Source organism: Musa acuminata, chromosome BXJ3-7 (assembly GCF_036884655.1).
Source record: "Musa acuminata AAA Group cultivar baxijiao chromosome BXJ3-7, Cavendish_Baxijiao_AAA, whole genome shotgun sequence".
NCBI classification, from domain to species: Eukaryota; Viridiplantae; Streptophyta; class Magnoliopsida; order Zingiberales; family Musaceae; genus Musa; species Musa acuminata.
In genome coordinates, this window is record NC_088355.1 from 27,179,629 (window position 1) to 27,202,640 (window position 23,012).

The 23,012-nt window shown below is 40.0% G+C and overlaps 1 pseudogene; it reads left to right on the forward strand.

Annotated features, from left to right (window-relative positions):
* The first annotated feature begins 4,961 nt into the window (after positions 1 to 4,961).
* LOC135642802 (transcription factor MYB61-like) lies at positions 4,962 to 6,975 on the forward strand (annotated as a pseudogene).
* Positions 6,976 to 23,012: the final 16,037 nt, after the last annotated feature.

Genomic DNA, 23,012 nt, shown 5'->3' on the forward strand with positions numbered 1-23,012 from the left:
TCTCTTTACAACTCAAAACTTGAAGAACAGAAGGAGGAGAACTTTAGGACTTTACACAAATTTGAGCTCTTAGAATCACTGAAAAGATCAAGAATTCGGTGTGGATCTGTATCTTTTCAGTGCTGAATGGGTGGGGTATTTATAGGCCCCAACCCAGTTCAAATTTGGAGCTCAAAACAATCAAATCGATCAAATCCCAGAATTCTAGGATCAGGCGGTTGCACCTCTTGACTGGAGAGGTGGCACCGCCTGGCAGAGCTCGAAGACTGAGCTCAGGCGATTGCTCCTCTCTGCCAGAGCTCGAAGACTGAGCTCGATGGTTGCATCACCTGGCAGAGCTCGAAGACTGAGCTTGGTGGTTGCACCGCCTGGCATAGCTCGAAGTCTGAGCTCGGTGGTTGCATCACCTGGCAGAGCTCGAAACTGAGCTCAGGCTGATGCACCTCTCTGCCAGAGCTCGAAGACTGAGCTCGGTGGTTGCATCACCTGGCAGAGCTCGAGACTGAGCTCAGGCTGATGCACCTCTCTGCCAGAGCTCGAAGACTGAGCTCGGTGGTTGCATCGCCTGGCAGAGCTCGAAACTTGAGCTCTGGCGGTGCTACCTCTTGACAGAGGAGGTTGCACCGCCCAGTCTAGCTCGAAGACTGAGCTCTGGGCGGTTGCACCTCTTGGCTGGGGCGGTTGCACCTCCCAGCCTCGCAGCCCTGGCGGTTGCACCTCCTGGCTGGGGCGGTTGCACCTCCCAACCTCACAGCCCTGGCGGTTGCACCTCCTGGCTGGGGCGGTTGCACCTCCTGGTGCAATCAGGGTCCGAATGGTTCGCTCCATTCGGCCCAATTTGAATCTTTTCAGGGGCCCAATTGCCCCAAGATTAAGCTAATGGGATCACCTCCCATTTTCAAGCTTAATCATCATGCTAACTACGATTAACTCTAAGACAACTTCTGCAGCTTTGCTCCGATGCGTCAATCGCTTCTTCCAGCGAGTTTCCGGCCAACTTCCGTCGATCATCCGATAAACCCTCGGTGATCCTTCTGCGGACATCCGGCATACTCCTAGACTTTGCGACGATCCACTTGGCGAGTTCCGACGAGCTTCGCTTGGCAAGCTTCTGGACTTCTCGGATCTGTTCTCGCTGAACCTCCGACGACCGTCCGAACTTCCGTCGAACTCTCGAACTCCCAACGTGATCATGATCTTGACTCCGGCGCAACACCTGCTGCTTGTCTTACTCTCATCGTAGTTAATCCTGCACAACAAATCAAAACTTCGATCGAGACAATTAATCCTAAGCAATTAACCAAGTTGTCCGACATGTCATTGGTCCCTCGACGCTTCGTCCGATTCTTCGGCGCATCGTCCTCTTCTGCAGCCTATTGCCCAATCGGCCAGTTGACTCCGCAACTCCGATATCCTTGGCACAATACCTGCTCTTCTTGGCCCGATGCCCGAGTCCACGGCCCGAAGCCTTCTGTCGATACGTCGACCGATCCACCGGCCCGACGTCCAATCTTCTGACATGTTCCTTCGGCACAACATGATTTTCCTGCTTTAATTGTCTCATCCTGATCGAAGCATCCTGCGTCACTCAAAACGCAGATTAAATCATAAACATATATCAAGTAGTTTCATCATCAAAATATGAGATTCAACATATATACATATACATGTATATGTATATACATATACATGTATATGTATATATATATACATGTATATATATATATGTATATATATATATATATATATATATGTATATATAATATAATTAACCAAGGAATTATATATAATAGAATGAATAAATGTTGAAAAGAATGACGATATGCTAAATGCATAAGATTCTGGCCTTTTTCTTTTATAAGACAATGTTGAAAAGAATCATCATATTTTTGGGCTTTATTCTATCTTTCACAATGCTTTAGTGTTGGTGACTTGATAATTATTGACATAGATAAAAAATATATTTTGATAAAAATAAAAAGAATACAACTATATAATAATAAAATTATAAATCCTATAATTTAGGATCAATTATATAGATCTTTTATTATCATTGAGATTAGTAAGAAGTCAAGATTTAAAGTTCTTAAATATTTATTTATAGTTATTATTAAAGTTTTTTTATATTTTTCTCTACCTTTTCTTGTGGTACTAACATTAATCATTTCATCTTTTTTAACTATCACATTTGAAAGTCTTCTAATCACATATTCATACTATCTTAAATGATTTCTCTTATTTTATTCTCTATTGAAACAATACCTAGTTGTTAATAAATAAAAATATTCTTTTTTATTTTTCCTAATAACTCCATACATCCATCTCAACCTTTTTTTCTCGATAATATAAAATTTTTATATTTATTATTTCTTAAATATCTAACACTTAAATTTATAAAATATTATTGTTCTCACAATTGTCTTGTAATCAAAAGTATATTTATGATCACATAAGACTCTTGTCATTTCTTACTATTTTAGCCATCTTTGTTTGACTCTATGAATGATGTATTAATTGATTTCTCCATAATGTTGAATAGTTGATATAAAATATATAAAGCTTTTACCTAATTTTTATTTTTTTTATCTATCCAACTTAACTATATTATGTTTATTCCTCAAATTACTAAAATTATATCTTATATATTTAGTCTTAATCCTACTTAGTCTAAAAAGAACACAAGTATAAGATTAATATAAATTTATGAGTTTTATTTTGTTCATGTAATACTTAACATTTATAAATGAATTTGTAAATTTATGTTGCCTATATTAACATGAATATTGGTGTGGATGATGTCATTTATGTCCGGATCAACTCGATTCAGTTTGGACCTGTGTGTAAAAAATCTTGATGGCTCAAACATTTTTATGGGTTGAGGTGGACTCGAGTACATACTCTACGACTAACCTGCATAAAGATCAAGATTCGATGAATTTTACAGGGAATTAATTGGGGGAAATATTCTTCAATACGGGAAATATTCTTTGTCCAATTATTTTTAAAATATTTCTTAGATTATTTTTTGATATTGATTGAGCCTTTTATCATCTCATTGTCCACTAGGCTAGCACGTGTATCTCAATGTTAATTGGGTTATCATATATCAAATCGTTAATGGAGAGGTAGCAACAAGACATAATTGACAAGTGATAACATATTTCAACCAGGAAGGATACTTATTTGAATCATTCTTCACAAGGGTGGTCTTTGTTGTGTCTTGTTCTATTAAGCTTTTATATGCAATTTAGCTTCGCGTCATGGAGGATAATTAAGCTTTTATATGCATAACACCGGCTAAAGGCAGCATAGATACGAGATGCCGATTGCCATCCAATGTACCAAGTTGTCTTGCTATTGATGGAGTGGGTCCAATGTGACACCAACAACACAGAATAATGTGGCCTCGATCATGCAACACTGTGCAATCGGAATTGGCATGTTGTGATCCCTCGTACAATTGAGAATTTGCACACTGCCGCCATATGGACTCAATAATGCCATGATACAATTAGGTTGTAATGATTGATTGATGGGTAGAAAATTAAATTACTGGATTGTTCAAGGAGGAGTCATATTTTTTCGTGTTATTTCATTTAACATTTGGGGTTAACCATATTTTTCATTTTTCCAGTAGAAGAAAAAAATTTTGCCCAGATTTATTTATAATTAAAAAACGTTGTTCTTTGGGACCAAAGCACACAGTTATCATGACACAAATGCTTCATAATATGTATTATTTCATTTGGTTGTGTGCAATAGAAGGGAAAAAGAAACATCCATTGGTTGGAAGAGTTTTTTTTTTTCTTCTCTATTTCCATTCCTGAAAACTATTACTCCAAGGAAAATATTTAAAAACAAAAGTTTAGAAATATCTTTATCATATCACATATTTTATATTTTAACATATAGTTTAGCTTCAATATATGATTTGTTTAGGAGATTGTGGAAATATATAACTAATGAATATGTATTAGCATTTTGATCTTTAAATTTGTTATAAACCAGGTTTGTCATTTATAAAATTATATTTTATAATTTAAATAAATATTGTATTCCCATTGTCATCATCACTTATTACTCTTTTTTTAGAGCAACATTCCAATTAAAATTCACTGGACTTTTTTTTCTTGTTTTTTTAAAAATGGTAAAGAATATTTTTTTTCCTATTCTGATTATTTTTCTTCGGGGAATAAGACAACCTTTAAATCACTTCTATTATTATTCCATGACCTCTATAAAAAGGAAAGAATATTCATTTTTGTTTTTTTCTTCTCCCAATCCAGACTGAACTATGAAAAGTTGATTTCCTTTCTTTTTGCCACAATCCAAATTAAGATAAAATTTTCGCAATAAAAGGGACCCTTGTTTTCACCCTAGTTTCCAATAGACGTTTATATTGTACAATATAGTGCATGATTTCCCCATTTCTGTGTATTTGGATTGATGGACTTTATATATATATATATATATATATATATATACTCTAATTTACATTTTGCTCAAAGGAGAGTTGCGCATGAAACGATGATGCAAAATGATATTGGAATTGATCTCTTGAGTTACAATAACCTGATCATTCATATATAGCTCGTATTTGAAGTGCCCTCAGTGCCATGAAAAATGAGAAAGGAATCTGATTGTAAACAAAATTAATCATAAGCTCGTTTCAGATTGTCTGATTAGAACAGAAGAGAGTGATTCAACAGACTGTCATGGGCACAAATAATTTGTCCATGTTGTTTCCAAGATAGAACAGCAAGGTTGTGTTTTAATTAATACTCATACAATGTTCTGTGACACACACATTCTAAAGTGACATTGAGGTTCATACAGGCATGCTGTTTGTTTTCTGGCTTCATTTGGACACAAGAAAACTTGTGTGGCAGGGAGGGAGTAGTATCATGAACAGGTAAGTGTGGGTTGCTTCAAGGACGATCTCAGTAGAGGCAGCTCGGAGGAATGCATGTCTTCCCACACAATGCATGTCTTCTACCTTGTTACTTTTACTGCCATGACCTTGTAGTTTATCAGCATCACAACATGATGGTTCAATTCATCCTCTCCCCACCTTTAAAAGAAGGGAAGGAAAGCAGAGGAGAGAAGGAAAACCTAACTGGATTGCAACCACTGTGATTGTGACCTCCTCTCTCTCTCTCTCTCTCTCTCTGTCTCGCATGTCCTCCTTCTCTTAATTCCAATTCCTTCCTCAGTGCTGCTTCGATCCCTCTGCCTCCCCTCTATCCCTTTCTGCACATTCCTCAGTTCCCGACTCGCACGCAACTCTTCTCCCGCCGACAATTCGGCAGACAGGCAGGAATTTCTGCTGCATACATTCTCGGGTCTCACCAGAAATGGGGCGGCACACATGCTGCCACAAGCAGAAGCTGAGGAAAGGCCTGTGGTCTCCTGAGGAAGACGAAAAGCTCATCAAGCATATAACGACGTATGGCCATGGGTGTTGGAGCTCTGTCCCTAAACAAGCAGGTGATGCATTTGCCAACCAGCAGATTGGGCATGGGTTTCCTTGCTGATCTGCATCTAATCCTTGGTAATTGCTTCTTGTGTGCACAGGTCTTCAGAGGTGTGGAAAGAGCTGCAGGTTGAGGTGGATAAACTACCTGCGGCCTGACCTCATACGAGGGGCATTCTCAGACCAGGAGGAGGATCTCATAATTGAACTCCATGCGGTGCTAGGAAACAGGTACAGGAATTCCCTCCCTCTCGTCTCTCTCCTCCTTTATCCATCGTTGTGATGTCAGGCCTTGAGTTCTTCTACTCCTTTTACCGACGACATGTTCAGGTGGTCACAGATTGCGACACGCTTGCCGGGAAGGACCGACAACGAGATCAAGAACTTCTGGAACTCTTGCATCAAGAAGAAGCTCAAGCAGAGAGGCATCAACCCCAACACGCACAAGCCACTCGCGGAGGCCGAAGCCTCCGAAGATCAAGCCTCGAAGAGCAGCGAGAGGACTTCCAGCTCCTGCGACCTCAAAGTTCCCAATGCAACCTTGGAGAGCACCACCGACGCGGTGCCGACTTCCTCCTCCATGCCAATGTTGGATAAGCACGCTGTCGAAAGGAAACCATCGAAGAACTCGGCCACACCGATGAAATGCTTCTTTCTAGGCCAATTCTTCGCCAGCCAAGACGTCTCGTCCGATCCAGCCACCATCTTCCCTCTTGCAGAGTTTAGCTTTGCCACCGACTGCAGCAGAAGCCAGGCAGCGACGGCTGGACTATCGATCTGCCCAAATCCGTATGGTAGGCTGTTCGAAATGAATCACGACTTGAGCTGCAACACATTATCCACAGGTTTCCCATCAACTCCGACCGCAGTCATTTCCACTTCCATGGGCCTGAGAACAAACATCAACCTCCCACCATATAATCCTGCACACGTCTGTGCTGGAATTGATGGTATTCGGTACAGTGATGCTGTTTACTCCAGCAACACAAGTCAGAGCAGCATCAGCAGCGTTGGCGGAATAGAGATGCAGAACAGCAGCCCCTTCTTCGACAATGGCTTCTTCCCTTGGTCGGAGTTGACGCCAGACACGGACACCCAAGTCCAGCTCGAAGGCGAGCCCGAGGATCTCAAATGGTCGGAGTACCTCGAGGGTGGCTTCCCGTCGTAGCAACCATCCAAAACCGAAGCCAATCTGTGCATTGTGATGTCAAGACAGACAGCCAATCTGTGTTCAGTGATGTGGGCGTGCCAGCATCAGCTACAGTCTCCAGACGTATACGGCAAGGATTTCCGGATTTCATCCGTGGGATTCGGACAAGTATAGATCGCGATAGATTACACCAAGTTAAAGATGGTCCGATTTGCAAGATTTGTGTGACAGAATTTATGGTGTGTGTAGATAGATAGACATGGCAATAAGTGTGTCAAATAAAGCTTTCTCCAGTCTCTGTCTTCACAATTTTTCCAGTTCTAATCTAAGCTTTTAAAGATACGCAAGCTCATACATTTGAAATACTCTATCCATCAAATCTCATGGCTTCAAGCTCACTAGTGTTAGACGACTTCTTTGCAGCAGCCACCATGGACTTTCTTGCATACTGAATGCTTGAAAGCCACCCGAGTTGTTCTGCCTCATTTAGAAGCATTTGGAAGTAGGGAACTGAGAGTTGTTTGGTTAATACTCTCAGGCATGGCGCTACCACTCGCATCATCAGCAAGCTGCAGAACAAACAGAGAGAAAGAAAGATGTTTGTGCACATTTACACATAAGAGGAGGAATCGGATTGTGCCCTTCCAGTCAGTCTATTATATTGCTGACCACAAACCATTAAATCTATAAGCTAGATTTGCAAGCCAAGCCAAGCCAAGGGAATGCATCATGATGGGTGCCAGTGTGGGAAAAGATTTCTATGCATACTGTGGCCTCAATCTGATGCTGATGACTTGGTAGGCAGAGTGGGAAAAAGCCAGGACATTTTTTCATTGTCCCTTTTCCTTCTTTTATCACCTTTAGATGTGAATATTCTCAAGCACATATCAAGTTCTGGTACCAAAAGCAAAGAGAAGTGGAAGAAAGAGGACAAAGGGGGCCTGTTCTCCTAGTATTCTTCCTCCTATTGTTTTACTTTGCATCAACAGGTTGGAACTTTCTCGCCTTTAAACATAATAATTATGTTATGTGCTGGCTGTGGTGTACATCAGTTTTACCTACTACAAATGTTGACTTGGATCACTGGCCGACAAGAGAAACTCCAGAAATAAGATTGTTCAGCAATTTCTCTCTGAACCAGCAAATTATCACCATCGGAGTGTTATTACCAGTGAGACCCTACGAGCAGGCAAATTGAGAATATAACATCATCTACTGTGCAAGGAATCATATCAAAGAGAGTGGCAGAGAACAAATGGCATTTTATGGTGTCCTTCGACAAGACACATACATGATCATGGTACATCCTATGAATTAAGCCAACAAACATCAAGAGACAGACAGTGAGGGCGCCAAGAAATCCGTTCCATGTACTATAACTCTTAGTTTGTCTTTTGGAAAACAAGTGGGACAACACATTTGCCTCATCAACAAATGGTGACAAGAGCATCCAAATCAAACAAATTCAAGGGAGTAGAATCCACATCATAAATTAATTGCAAGAATAAGGCAGAAGACAGGAATTTGCTAACTACAGGCCAATGGTTTGTCTTCATTTACCAAATAAAAAAGAACAAGTTTTGATCATTATAACTTCATCGTGTGAGAATCACCGCGCACACTCGGTCAACATGATTATCGAATGTACAGGAAGTGCAATCCAAAGTGATTTCTGTTCTGTTTAACAAACTTAAATGACATGTATCCTCTTCTCCTGTCAAACAAACTTGATGAATTCATATAGTATCAGTTTTGCTTCTTGCTTTTGGGGATGGTAATAATACTTATTACGAAGCTTGCTTAATAATCATGTACGTCATATTTAAGCATATCAATCAATATAAGCACCCATCACCGGTTAACTTTTCCGTAAGTGCTTCAAAGTGGTTACTTATTTATATATAATTATATATATATTTTATTTATTATATACTTCGATCATACAAAATTTTAATAAAATTATATTTATTTATTTTAATAAAAATATGTATTTATTTTTGAATAAATATTAAAAATATTAGAAGGTTAAATTTGTCATAAAATATCGAATGGACTTTTTAAAATATAATTTTACTAAACAATGCTTACTTCAGTATGTATTTAAAATGTAGTTTTGATGTATTGTTTACGTAATATTCAAAAAATTTCATACTGCATATTCACTCAAACTCCTCTAAATGCTGCCTTGAGTTTACCAGACATATATATATATTTTTCTAGTATCGGATATTTGATCTGCTATGAGGAAAATTGGTTGGGTGTTTCTGTTAGAGGTAGCCCCAAGAAATTTACTAAGACAAGAAAGTAGAAAAATAAAAGAGAGACAAAAATACCAGATTTACGTGGTTCAGTCAATTGACCTATATCCACGGACGAAAGATGAGCAAATCACTACTATACAAGAGACAATTACAAATACCTTAGGATGTTCATAGGCCATAAAACACCGAATCTATTAAAGAAGAATAACTCAAACTATAAGTCCAAACTATTTAACTAAGTGTGAACTTAAACCTAAAACAAACACTTAGGTTTTTTTTATGGTGCATCTGACTTCAAAACCCAAACCCTTATTTATAGTTCCAATAGGAGATAACAAGCTTGATTTTCTCAATGTGCGACTATATGAGACTTGCCAAACTAACAAATCTCCATATTGGCATGTCCCAACAAAACTTGCTCCACCTTCTTCATAAAAGCCCCAACAGACAATCACCAATAATGAACACCAACCAAGTCCAAGTACTGCTTGAACTTGTAAACCGAAAGAGGCTTCGTAAGCATATCAGCTGGATTGTCCATGAATTTTCTAAACAAGGATTTTACCCTCAGCAATAGTATCCCGAATAAAATGAAACTTCACATCGATGTGTTTCGTCCTTTCATGATACATCTGGTCTTTAGTCAAATGAATAGCACTTTGACTATCACAGTAAATTGTAGTAACACTTTGATGCAGACATAATTCGCTGAACAAAACTTTTAACCATAAAACTATTGAATCTCGAATTTTGATGATGAAGTCAATTGTCATTTGTTGTCTAATCTATGAGTTGAGATAAGTGTGCAGGATTAACAACGATGAAAGTTAGACAAGCAGCAGGAGTTGCGCAGGAGTCAAGTCAATGATCACGTTGGGAGTTCGAGAGTTCGACGGAAGTTCGGACAGTCGTCGGAGGTTCTACGGGAACAGATCCGAGAAGTCTAGAAGCTTGCCAAGCGAAGCTCGTCGGAACTCGCCAAGTGGATCGTCGCAAGTCCAGGAGTTTGCCGGAAGTCCGCAGGAGCATCACCGAGGGTTCATCGGATGATCGACGGAAGTTCGCCGGAAACTCACCGGAAGAAGCGATTGACGCACCGAAGCAAAGCTGCAGAAATTGTCTTAGAATTAATCGTAGTTAGCACGTTGATTAAGTTGGAAATGGGAGGCGATCCCATTAGCTTAATCTTGGGGCAATTGGGCCCTTGAAAAATCAAAATTGGGCCGAATGGAGCTACCCATTCGGACCCTGATTGCACCAGGAGGTGCAACCGCCCCAAGCTAGGAGGTAGCACCGCCTGGGCTAAGTCTCCTAGGGAGACTGGGCGGTGTAACCGCCCCAGCAAGGAGGTGGCACCGCCTAGGCTCAGTCTTCAAGCAAGATTGGGCGGTGCAACCTCCCCTGACAGAGAGGTAGCACCGCTTGAGCTCGGTCTTCGAGCTCTGGCAGGCGGTGCAACCGCCTCAGTCAGGAGGTGGCACTGCCTAGGCTCAGTCTCCGAGCCAGACTGAGGTGGTGCAACCGCCCCTGACAGAGAGGTGCAACCGCTTGGGCTCAGTCTTCGAGCTCTGCTAGGCGGTGCAACCTCTCCAGTCAGGAGGTGCAATCGCCTGATCCCGGAATTCCGGGATTTGATCGTTTTGAGCTCCAAATTTGAACTGGGTTGGGGCCTATAAATACCCCACCCATTCAGCACTGAAAAGATACAGACCTACACCGAAATCTTGATCTTTTCTATAATTCTAAGAGCTCAAAATTGTTGTAAAAGTCCAAAAGTTCTCCTCCCTCTGTTCTTCAAGTTTTGAGTTGTAAAGAGAGGAGAGAAAAGTTCTGTAAGGGTTGTCTCCTGAGCCCGTCAAAAGGAGTAAAACTATAAAAGGGCAGTTGGCCTTCGCCTATTGAAGGAAGGCCTCTAGTTGACGTCGGTGACCTCGTCGGTGGAGGAAGCCAAAAGTGGAGTAGGTCAAGGCTGACCGAACCACTCTAAATCTCGGTTTGCATTTACTTTGAGCACTTTATTATTTTTGCAAACCTCCTAAATAGCTACTACCTTCTGCTCTTTTACGAACAAGTTTCTAAGTTCAAATCTTTTCGAATCTGCGTTTAGACGTAAATCGACGTTTTCATACGATCATTACATTGCAGTTTATGTTTACACTTTGACTTCAATTATAACTGCAAACTGCCTTCTGTGCATTTATAAAACATATCTCAAAGTTCAGTATCTTCAAAGTTGACGTTGAGACGTAAACTGGTTTTATCGTATGAACATCGCATTTCAGTTTGCGCTTGCATTCTGATTTTTATCATAAACTGCAAACTGATTTTGTAGATTTACTCTAACGTCATCTTACTTAATCTTTAGCTAAAGGAGTCTAAGAATATGATTTTACATCGAAATCATCTTTGTCGCAGCTTTCGATTTTAATCGCAGAAAGTTTTCCGCTGCACTAATTCACCCCCCCCCTCTTAGTGCTCTTGATCCTAACAATTGGTATCAGAGCAAGGTTAACTCTCTAACGGATTAAAACCCAAGAGAGATGGCATACGCCGGAAACCAAGAGGGGCATTCTATTACACGTCCACCCATGTTCAGTGGGACGGACTACACCTACTGGAAGACCCGAATGAGGATCTTTCTTATTTCTATGGATTTTGAACTATGGAATCTTGTCAAAAACGGATTTTCAAAGTCTTCTCTTCCAATGATCGATTGGAATGAATTGGAGAAGAAGGCTTTCGCTCTTAATGCAAAGGCTATGAATGCCTTGTTTTGTGCGCTTGATAAAAACAAGTTTAATCGTGTTTCAACTTGTGAAACCGCATTTGATATTTGGCACACACTCGAAGTGACTCACGAAGGCACAAGTAGAGTGAAAGAGTCAAAAATCAATCTGCTGTTACATTCTTTTGAACTTTTCCGGATGAAACCGAGTGAAACCATTGGCGACATGTTTACCCGTTTCACGGATGTCGTCAACAGTCTAAAAGGACTCGGAAAAAGCTTTTCAGATTTTGAGCTCGTAAATAAGATACTAAGATCTCTTCCTAAGAGTTGGGATCCTAAAGTCACTGCTATTCAAGAGGCAAAAGATCTGCGCAACTTCCCTCTTGAAGAACTAATCGGGTCGTTAATGACATACGAAATGACTTGTAAAGCTCATGAAGAGCAAGAAGATATCCTTCTAAAGAACAGGAAGGATATGACACTTAAAACTTCAGAATGCCACTTGAGAGAAAACTCAAGTGATGAGGACTGTGATGATGACTTGGCACTTCTAACAAGAAAATTTAAAAAATTCTTTAAAAGAAACAAGTTTAAGAATGATGCAAAAAATAAACTTGAACCCAAGAAGGACCAAGTTATTTGCTATGAATGCAAAAGGCCGGGACACTACAAGAGTGATTATCCCCAAGTCAAAAGGAGAATATCAAAGAAGAAGGCGCTTCAAGCAACATGGGATGACTCGAGCGCGTTCGAAGAAGAGGAGTCCAACACTGAGCAAGTTGCTCATTACGCCTTAATGGCCATCGAAGATGAGGTAACAAATTTAATAGAAGCAGATTTATCATTTGATGAATTAGTAAATGCTTTCCATGAATTATTTGATGAATGTAAGACTATTAGTAGAAAATACAAATTGCTAAAAAAGGAGCATGATAGTCTTATTTGTAATTTCGATAAGTTAAAAGCTGAACATCATGATAGTTTAAGCTCATGCATAAAATGCCATGATCTAGAAACCTTCCAAAAGGAAAACATGCTACTTAAGGATACCTTGAAGAAATTCGAGGTTGGTAGCAAGTCATTAAACATGATCCTTGCAAACAAGGGTCACGTTCCCAAAAGAAGTGGAATTGGATTCGTGAGAAGTCCTCACCAAAATCCAACCACCTTCATAAAAGGCTCCATCTTACATGTTTGACATCAAGACAAATGTAACTTTTGTTGCAAATTCGGACACAAGATGCATTATTGTCCATTCAAGAAAATAAGTCCAAACAAATTGATTTGGGTTCCTAAAGGAACCATGATAAATTCTATGCAACATGATAGACAATGTAGATATATTTGTGAGGCACCCAAAAGCAAATGGGTACCTAAAAATCATCCTTTCTTGTAGAAAACTAAACCATCACAAGCTAGGAGCAAGAGATGGTACCTTGATAGTGGATGCTCAAGGCATATGACCGGAGATCCATCTCAATTCTCTAAGCTCACTAGCATACACGAAGGCTATGTCACATTCGGAGACAACAACAAGGGTAAAATCATTGGCAAAGGAACCATAGGTAACAAATCCAACTTCTTTATTGAAGATGTTTTGTTAGTTGATGGTTTAAAATATAACCTCTTGAGCATTAGTCAATTATGTGATAAAGGATATATTGTCAGATTTGAATCTAATGCTTGCATCATTGAAAAATCACACAAAAACATATCTATGATTGCATTAAAACAAAATAACGTATACACTATTGACATCAATGATTTGTGTAATGAAATATGTTTTTCTGTTTTGAATGAGGATGCTTGGATATGGCATAGAAGATTAGGTCATGCTAGCATGAAACTAATCACTCAAATATCATCTAAAGAACTTGTAAGAGGAATTCCTCATATCAAGCTCATCAAAGATAATGTATGTGATGCTTGCCAATTAGGAAAATAAATTAAGGGTAGCTTCAAATCTAAGAATCAGATAAGCACCTCTAGACCCTTACAATTGATCAATATGGACTTGTTCGGACCAATCTCCACATCAAGCCTAGGAGGTAGCAAATACGCCTTCGTCATCGTGGATGACTATAGCAGATACACATAGACTTACTTCTTAAAACAGAAAAGTGAATGCCTTAGATATTTTACCAGATTTTGTAAACTTGTTCAGAATGAGAAAGGTTCTATGATTTCATCAATTAGAAGTGACCATGGTGGTGAATTTCAAAACCATGATTTCCAGAAATTTTGTGAACTCAATGGATACAACCATAATTTCTCTACTCCTAGAAATCCTCAACAAAATGGAGTAGTAGAAAGAAAAAATCAAAATTTACAAGAAATGGCAAGAACCATGTTGAATAAACACAACCTGCCCAAATATTTTTGGGCCGAAGCCGTAAATACTGCATGCTACATTTTGAATAGAGTTCTAGTAAGACCCCTACTAACCAAAACTCCCTATGAGTTATGGAACAACAAGAAACCCAATGTTTCATATTTTAAAGTCTTTGGGTGTAAGTGTTTTATCTTGAATGAAAAGGATAACTTAGGAAAATTTGATGCAAAATCCAATGAAGGAATCTTTCTTGGTTACTCTTCAGTTTATAAAGCCTTTCGTATCTTCAATAAAAGAACTTTAATTATCGAAGAATCCATTCATGTTGTTTTCAATGAGATTTCCGAAATCAGGAAAAATGACCTTGATGATGATGTTAATTTTGATTCCTTGAATTTAAATGAAACCCCTTCTCCAACTAGCAACTTGGATGCATCCACTTCCGAAACATCCTTACCCAAGGATTGGAAGTATGTAGATGCTCATCCCAAGGAGCTAATCTTAGGAGACACGTCAAAGGGGGTTCAAACACGATATTCTCTTAAAAATTTTTGTGCAAACGCCGTCTTCCTCTCCCAAATTGAACCCAAATGTGTTGACGAAGCCATGAAAGATGATTCATGGATTATCGCAATGCAAGATGAATTGAATCAATTTGAGAGAAATGAGGTGTGGAAGCTTGTTCCTAGGCCAAATGACCATTTAGTTATTGGTACTAAATGGGTCTTCAGAAACAAGTAAGATGAAAATGGTATCGTGGTTAGAAACAAGGCTAGATTAGTGGCCAAAGGTTTCAACCAAGAAGAAGGTATCGATTACGAAGAAACCTTCGCTCCTGTGGCTCGATTGGAAGCCATAAGGATGCTCCTTGCCTACGCTAGTAGTAATAATTTTAAGTTGTTTCAAATGGATGTTAAAAGCGCTTTTCTAAATGGCTTTATTTCCGAAGAAGTTTATGTTGAACAACCTCTTGGATTTGAAAATGATAGCCTCCCTAATCATGTGTTTAAATTAACTAAAGCTCTCTATGATTTAAAACAAGCCCCAAGGGCTTGGTATGAGAGACTTAGTTCTTTTCTTATAGAAAATAATTTCACAAAAGGCAAGGTTGATACTACATTGTTCATCAAGAATTTTGAAAATAATTTTCTTATTGTTCAGATTTATGTTGATGATATTATCTTTGGCTCTACAAATGAATCTCTTTGTGAATCGTTTGCTAAAACTATGAGTCTTGAATTCGAAATGAGCTTAATGGGAGAATTAACATTCTTCTTAGGCTTACAAATCAAACAACTAAGCAATGGCATCTTTATTAGTCAAACTAAATATGCTATGGATTTATTGAAAAAATTTAATATGAACAACTCAAAGGCTATTAACACTCCTATGAGCACCTCCACTAAGTTAGAAATTGATGAAAGTGGAGAAAGCTTCAATCAAAAAACTTATAGGGGTATGATAGGAAGTTTACTTTACCTCACTGCAACCAGACCAGACATCATGTTCAGTGTAGGACTTTGTGCTAGATTTCAATCAAACCCTAAGATATCTCAAAGAAGTTAAAAGAATACTTAGATATCTTAATGGTACCACAAATCTAGGATTATGGTACCCGAAATCAGAGAATTTTGAGTTAATTGCTTATGCTGATGCTGACTTTGCTGGCTGTAGACTAGATAGAAAAAGCACATCAGGATCATGTCAATTTTTAGCAAATGCCCTTGTTTCCTGGTCATCTAAGAAACAAAACTCAGTTGCACTATCAACAACCGAAGCTGAATATATTGCAGCTAGTGCATGTTGTGCACAAGTTGTTTGGATGAAAAACACCTTAGAAGATTACAAAGTTAATCTTAAAAATATTCCCATCAAATGTGATAACACAAGTGTAATATGCTTAACTAAGAATCCTATACAACACTCAAGAACAAAACATATTGATATTAGACATCACTTTATACGAGATCATGTTACTAATCATGACGTAACCATAGAGTTCATTGATACTAAACATCAACTAGCTGATATTTTTACAAAACCTCTAAGTGAAGAACAATTTGATTTCATAAGAAGAGAATTAGGAATGTTGATGTGTCCGAATAGACAAACTAGTTAAAACTATTTTTTCGGACTTTATTGAATGATCAAATCACTTAATTGCCATTACATAACATGTGTTGAAATGTTTTGTCTTCATAATTATATTTGAAAATCAGTAGCATAATCTTGTTCGAATCCATCTCATTATCTGAATGCTATAAATCAGATTTTCTCGTACACTTTTATGAAAAATATGTTTCTGAAATAGATTTGATGAAGTGATTCCTACGTATGAATTCCATCTTGAAATATCTTTACTTGTACAAAGGATTATAAAGGGGGAAGAAGTATTCAAAGCAATCTATGTATAATGCCTTCCTCTATAAGCTTGCTTATTTTATTTTCTTGGTATCACAATTACCATGCTTTTTGTTGATGACAAAGGGAGAGAAATATATGAATTGATATGATTATGCCATACTTGCATCACCGAGAAATATATGAATTGATGCTATAAACACTGCTATGATTATGCCATGCTTGCATCACAAAGAGATATATGAACATATGCTATAGTTTGCATTATGCCTTGAGTTGATACCTTACCATGTGAAGATATGCAAAACTTACAAAAATTTGAAACGTGTACATCATGTAATGATATCAAAATATCACTTCACAGCTTTACATGTTGATATTCAACTACATGATGAATAGTTACAATCACCATCATATAAAATCTGATGATGGATGTCAAGCCTTGACATTATCCTTAGAGAGATACATCATAATGGGTATCATGATGGGAGTATTGATAAGTTCAATTGATCTAACTTATCAATATGTCGCTTGAATTCTTAGGTCGTGAATTCAAGGTTGACTTATCTCAACTATGACATATAGATAGGGGGAGTTAAGGATAACTCCATTATCAATTGATTGTCATCATCAAAAAGGGGGAGATTATTGAATCTCGGATTTTGATGATGAAGTCAATTGTCATTTGTTGTCTAATCTATGTGTTGAGATAAGTGTGCAGGATTAACTACAACGAAAGTTAGACAAGCAGCAGGAGTTGCGCAGGAGTCAAGTCAATGATCACGTTGGGAGTTTGACGGAAGTTCGGACAGTCGTCGGAGGTTCTGCGGGAACAGATCCGAGAAGTCCAAAAGCTTGCCAAGCGAAGCTCGTCGGAACTCGCCAAGTGGATCGTCGCAAGTCCAGGAGTTTGCCGGAAGTCCGCAGGAGCATCACCGAGGGTTCATCGGATGATCGACGGAAGTTCGCCGGAAACTCGCCGGAAGAAGCGATTGACGCACCAAAGCAAAGCTGCAGAAATTGTCTTAGAATTAATCATAGTTAGCATGTTGATTAAGTTGGAAATGGGAGGTGATCCCATTAGCTTAATCTTGGGGCAATTGGGCCCCTGAAAAACCGAAATTGAGCCGAATGGAGCTACCCATTCGGACCTTGATTGCACTAGGAGGTGCAACCGCCCAAGCCAGGAGGTAGCACCGCCTGGGCTAAGTCTCCCAGGGAGACTGGGCGGTGCAACCGCCCCAGCCAGGAGGTGGCACCGCTTGGGCTCAGTCTTCAAGCAAGACTGGGCGGTGCAACCTCCCCTAACAGAGAGGTAGCACCGCCTGAGCTCGGTATTCGAGCTCTGGCAAGCGGTGCAACCGCCTCAGTCAGGAGGTGGCACCGCCTAGGCTCAGTCTCCGAGCCAGACTGAGGCGATGCAACTGCCCCTGACAGAGAGGTGCAACCGCTTGGGCTCAGTCTTCGAGCTCTGCCAAGCGTTGCAACCGCTCCAGTCAGGAGGTACAACCGCCTGATCCCGGAATTCCGGGATTTGATCATTTTGAGCTCCAAATTTGAACTGGGTTGGTGCCTATAAATATCCCACCCATTCAGCACTGAAAAGATATAGACCTACACCGAAATCTTGATCTTTTCTATGATTCTAAGAGCTCAAAATTGTTGTAAAAGCCCAAAAGTTCTCCTCCCTTTGTTCTTCAAGTTTTGAGTTGTAAAAAGAGGAGAGAAAAGTTCTGTAAGGGTTGTCTCCTGCGCCCGTCAAAAGGAGTGAAACTGTAAAAGGGCAGTTGGCCTTCGCCTATTGAAGGAAGGCCTCTAGTTGACGTCGGTGACCTCGTCGGTGGAGGAAGCCAAAAGTGGAGTAGGTCAAGGCTGACCGAACCACTCTAAATCTCGCTTTGCATTTACTTTGAGCACTTTATCATTTCTGCAAACCTCCTAAATAGCTACTACCTTCTGTGCTTTTACGAACGAGTTTCTAAGTTCAGATCTTTCTGAATATGCGTTTAGACGTAAATCGGCGTTTTCGTACGATCATTACATTGCAGTTTACGTTTACGCTTTGACTCCAATTATAACTGCAAACTGCCTTCTGTGCATTTACAAAACATATCTCAAAGTTCAGTATCTTCAAAGTTGACGTTTAGACGTAAACCAGTTTTATCGTACGAACATCGCATTTCAGTTTGCGCTTGCATTTTGATTTTTATCATAAACTGCAAACTGCCTTTGTAGATTTACTCTAACGTCATCTTACTTATTCTTAAGCTAAAGGAGTCTAAGAATTTGATTTTACATCGAAATCATCTTTGTCGCAGCTTTCGATTTTAATCTCAGAAAGTTTTCCGCTACACTAATTCACCCCCCCCTCTTAGTGCTCTTGATCCTAACAAAAACTTCTTTGATCGCCTTTGTCACTGCCATATATTCTGCCTCTGTAGTAGATAAAGCCACGATAGGTTGTAAGGAAGCTTTCCAACTAACTGCACAACCGCCAACGCAAAAAACATAGCCTGTTAAAGATCTTCGTTTATCAAGATCCACAGCATAATCATAGTCGACGAAACCAACCAAAGTGTCACAATTTTTTCCAATCTCCAAACAAAATCTGAAGTCCCTTACAAGTATCTGAGAATCCACTTCACAGCCTGCCAATGTGTTTTACCCAAGCGAGACATATATCTACTAACTACACTGACTGTTTGTGAAATATCTTGATGAGTACAAACCATTGCATACTTAATACTGCCGATGGCACTAGAATATAGAACTTTCACCATATATTCTTCCTCTTCAACTGACTATGGTGACTGAGCAGCAGATAGCCGAAAATGACTAGCAAGAAGAGTACTCACTAGCTTAGCATTTTTCATGCCAAACTTTTCCAAGACTTTCTTGAGGTAATTTTTCTGAGTTAAAAATAATTTTCCAACTCCTCGATCTCTTTTGATCTCAATGCCAAGAATTTTTTTAGCTGCTCCCAAATCTTTAATTTCAAATTCACTACTCAGCTACATTTTTAAAGTGTGAATTTCTGACAAATTCTTAGCTGCAATAAGCATATCATCAATATAAAGCAACAAATACACAAAAGAGCCATCAGTTAACTTCTGCAAGTAGACACAGCTATCATACCTACTCCTCATGTAACTATGACCCAACATAAAAGAATCAAACCTCTTATACCACTGCCTTGGAGACTGCTTCAATCCATACAAGGATTTCTTTAATAAGCAAACATGGTCTTCCTTACCATCAACTTCAAATCCATGAGGTTGCTCCATATAAATTTGTTCTTCAAGTTCACCATGTAAGAAAGCTGTCTTGACATCAAGTTGCTCTAATTCCAAATCATACATGGCAACTAAAGTAAGCAAAACACGAATAGAGCTATGTTTAACAACAGGTAAATATACGTCATTAAAATCAACACCATGTCCTGACTATAACCTTTTACAACCAATCGTGCTTTGTACCTTGCATCTTCAACCCCTAGAATACCTTCCTTCCTTTTGAAGATCCATTTGCATCCAACAATTTTTTTACCCGAAGGCAGCTTCACAAGATCCCAAGTTCTATTCCGATGGAGAGATTCAATTTCTTCATTCATCGTGATCAACCACTTAGCGGAATTATCATAAGAAACTTCATCTGAGTAGGAAGTAGGCTCACCAACTTCACTTATTTCTTCTGCAATAGACAAAGCATATGCAACCAAATTTACATATCTTTGTGGTGGTCGAATATTTCTTCGTGGTCTATCCTTGGCTATGGAATATTGCTCTTCCTCTAGATCATTTTCGTTAGTAGACTTGGGACTATCTACCGGCATTCTTTGAATAGAAGAGTTAGACTGAAAAGAATTAGAACTACCAATCTCAAGCTCCACCTGCTTCTACGCACTATCATTTGTACAACTAGTAGATTCTTATTTAGAAGATAACATAGATAATTCATCAAAAGTAACATCTCTACTGATTACAAATTTTTGGGATTTGGGATCAGAACACCATAATCTATATCCTTTCACCCTAGAAGCATACCCAAAGAAAATATATTTTTTAACTCGAGGCTATAATTTTCTTTCATTTATATGCATATATATTGGATACCCAAAAAATTTTAAATCAGAGTAATCAGCAGGAGTACCTGACCAAACTTCCTCCGGAGTTTTAAAGTTAAGTGCTACAAACGGAGCGCGGTTGACAACATAACAGGCCATATTAATTGCCTCTGCCCAAAAGTCCTTTGTCAACCCTGCATTTGAGATCATACACCTTGCTTTCTCCAAGAGTGTTCTGTTCATACATTCGACCATACCATTTTGCTGAGGTGTCATCCTAACAATGCGATGTTGAACAATTTCTTCATTTTTGCTGAATTCATCAAAGTCACTTTCACAAAACTCCATGCCATTATATGTTCAAAGCCGCTTAATCTATTTACTTGTTTGCTTCTCAATTAAAGCCTTCCATTATTTAAAGGTTAGAAAAATATCATTTTTATGCTTCAAAAAATAAACCCAAACTTTTTTGGAATAATCATCAATGAAAGTCAACATATACCTAGCACTACCCTTAGACTGAACATGAGCTGGACCCCAAAGGTCTGAATGAATATAGTCAAGAGTACATTTTGTTTTCTGAACTGCCGAAGAATTGAAGTTGACTATTTTCTACTTTCCAAAAATGCAGTGTTCACAAAAAACCAGTGGCCTAGTACTCTGTCCATAAAGTAGACCCATTTTGCTCAATATGCTCAAACTTTTTTCGCTCATATGACCCAAACGCATATGCCATAATTTGGTGATGTCATAATCAGATAATGATGATGACGAGACTATAACTGAGCCTGTGACAGTAGTTCCCTGTAAAATATATAAGCTACTGTTGAATCCCGTATTTTGATGATGAAACTACTTGATATATGTTTATGATTTAATCTGCGTTTTGAGTGACGCAGGATGCTTCGATCAGGATGAGACAATTAAAGCAGGAAAATCATGTTGTGCCGAAGGAACATGTCAGAAGATTGGACGTCGGGCCGGTGGATCAGTCGACGTATCGACAGAAGGCTTCGGGCCGTGGACTCGGGCATCGGGCCAAGAAGAGCGGGTATTGTGCCAAGGATATCGGAGTTGCGGAGTCAACTGGCCGATTGGGCAATAGGCTGCAGAAGAGGACGATGCGCCGAAGAATCGGACGAAGCGTCGAGGGACCAATGACATGTCGGACAACTTGGTTAATTGCTTAGGATTAATTGTCTCGATCGAAGTTTTGATTTGTTGTGCAGGATTAACTACGATGAGAGTAAGACAAGCAGCAGGTGTTGCGCCGGAGTCAAGATCATGATCACGTTGGGAGTTCGAGAGTTCGACGGAAGTTCGGACAGTCGTCGGAGGTTCAGCGAGAACAGATCCGAGAAGTCCAGAAGCTTGCCAAGCGAAGCTCGTCGGAACTCGCCAAGTGGATCGTCACAAAGTCCAGGAGTATGCCGGATGTCCGCAGAAGGATCACCGAGGGTTTATCGGATGATCGACGGAAGTTCGCCGGAAACTTGCCAGAAGAAGCGATTGACGCATCGGAGCAAAGCTGCAGAAGTTGTCTTAGAGTTAATCGTAGTTAGCACGATGATTAAGCTTGAAAATGGGAGGTGATCCCATTAGCTTAATCTTGGGGCAATTGGGCCCCTGAAAAGATTCAAATTGGGCCGAATGGAGCGAACCATTCGGACCCTGATTGCACCAGGCGGTGCAACCGCCTAGGCCAGGAGGTGCAACCGCCAGGGCTGCGAGGCTGGGCGGTGCAACCGCCCCAGTCAGGAGGTGCAACCGCTAGGGCTGCGAGGCTGGGCGGTGCAACCGCCCCAGCCAAGAGGTGCAACCGCCCAGAGCTCAGTCTTCGAGCTAGACTGGGTGGTGCAACCTCCTCTGTCAAGAGGTAGCACCGCCAGAGCTCAAGTTTCGAGCTCTGCCAGGCGGTGCAACCACCGAGCTCAGTCTTCGAGCTCTGGCAGAGAGGTGCATCAGCCTGAGCTCAGTCTCGAGCTCTGCCAGGTGATGCAACCACCGAGCTCAGTCTTCGAGCTCTGGCAGAGAGGTGCATCAGCCTGAGCTCAATTTCGAGCTCTGCCAAGTGATGCAACCACCGAGCTCAGACTTCGAGCTCTGCCAGGCGGTGCAACCACCGAGCTCAGTCTTCGAGCTCTGCCAGGCGGTGCAACCATCGAGCTCAGTCTTCGAGCTCTGGCAGAGAGGTGCAATCGCCTGAGCTCAGTCGTCGAGCTCTGCCAGGCGGTGCCACCTCTCCAGTCAAGAGGTGCAACCGCCTGATCCCAGAATTCTGGGATTTGATCGATTTGATCGTTTTGAGCTCCAAATTTGAACTGGGTTGGGGCCTATAAATACCCCACCCATTCAGCACTGAAAAGACACAGATCCACACCGAATTCTTGATCTTTTCAGTGATTCTAAGAGCTCAAATTTGTGTAAAGTCCTAAAGTTCTCCTCCTTCTGTTCTTCAAGTCTTAAGTTGTAAAGAGAGGAGAGAAAGGATCTGTAAAGGTTGTCTCCTGAGCCTGTCAAAAGGAGAGAAACTGTAAAAGGGCAGTTAGCCTTCGCCCATTGAAGGAAGGCAGCTAGTTGACGTCGGTGACCTCGTCGGAGGAGGAAGCCAAAAGTGGAGTAGGTCAAGACTGACCGAACCACT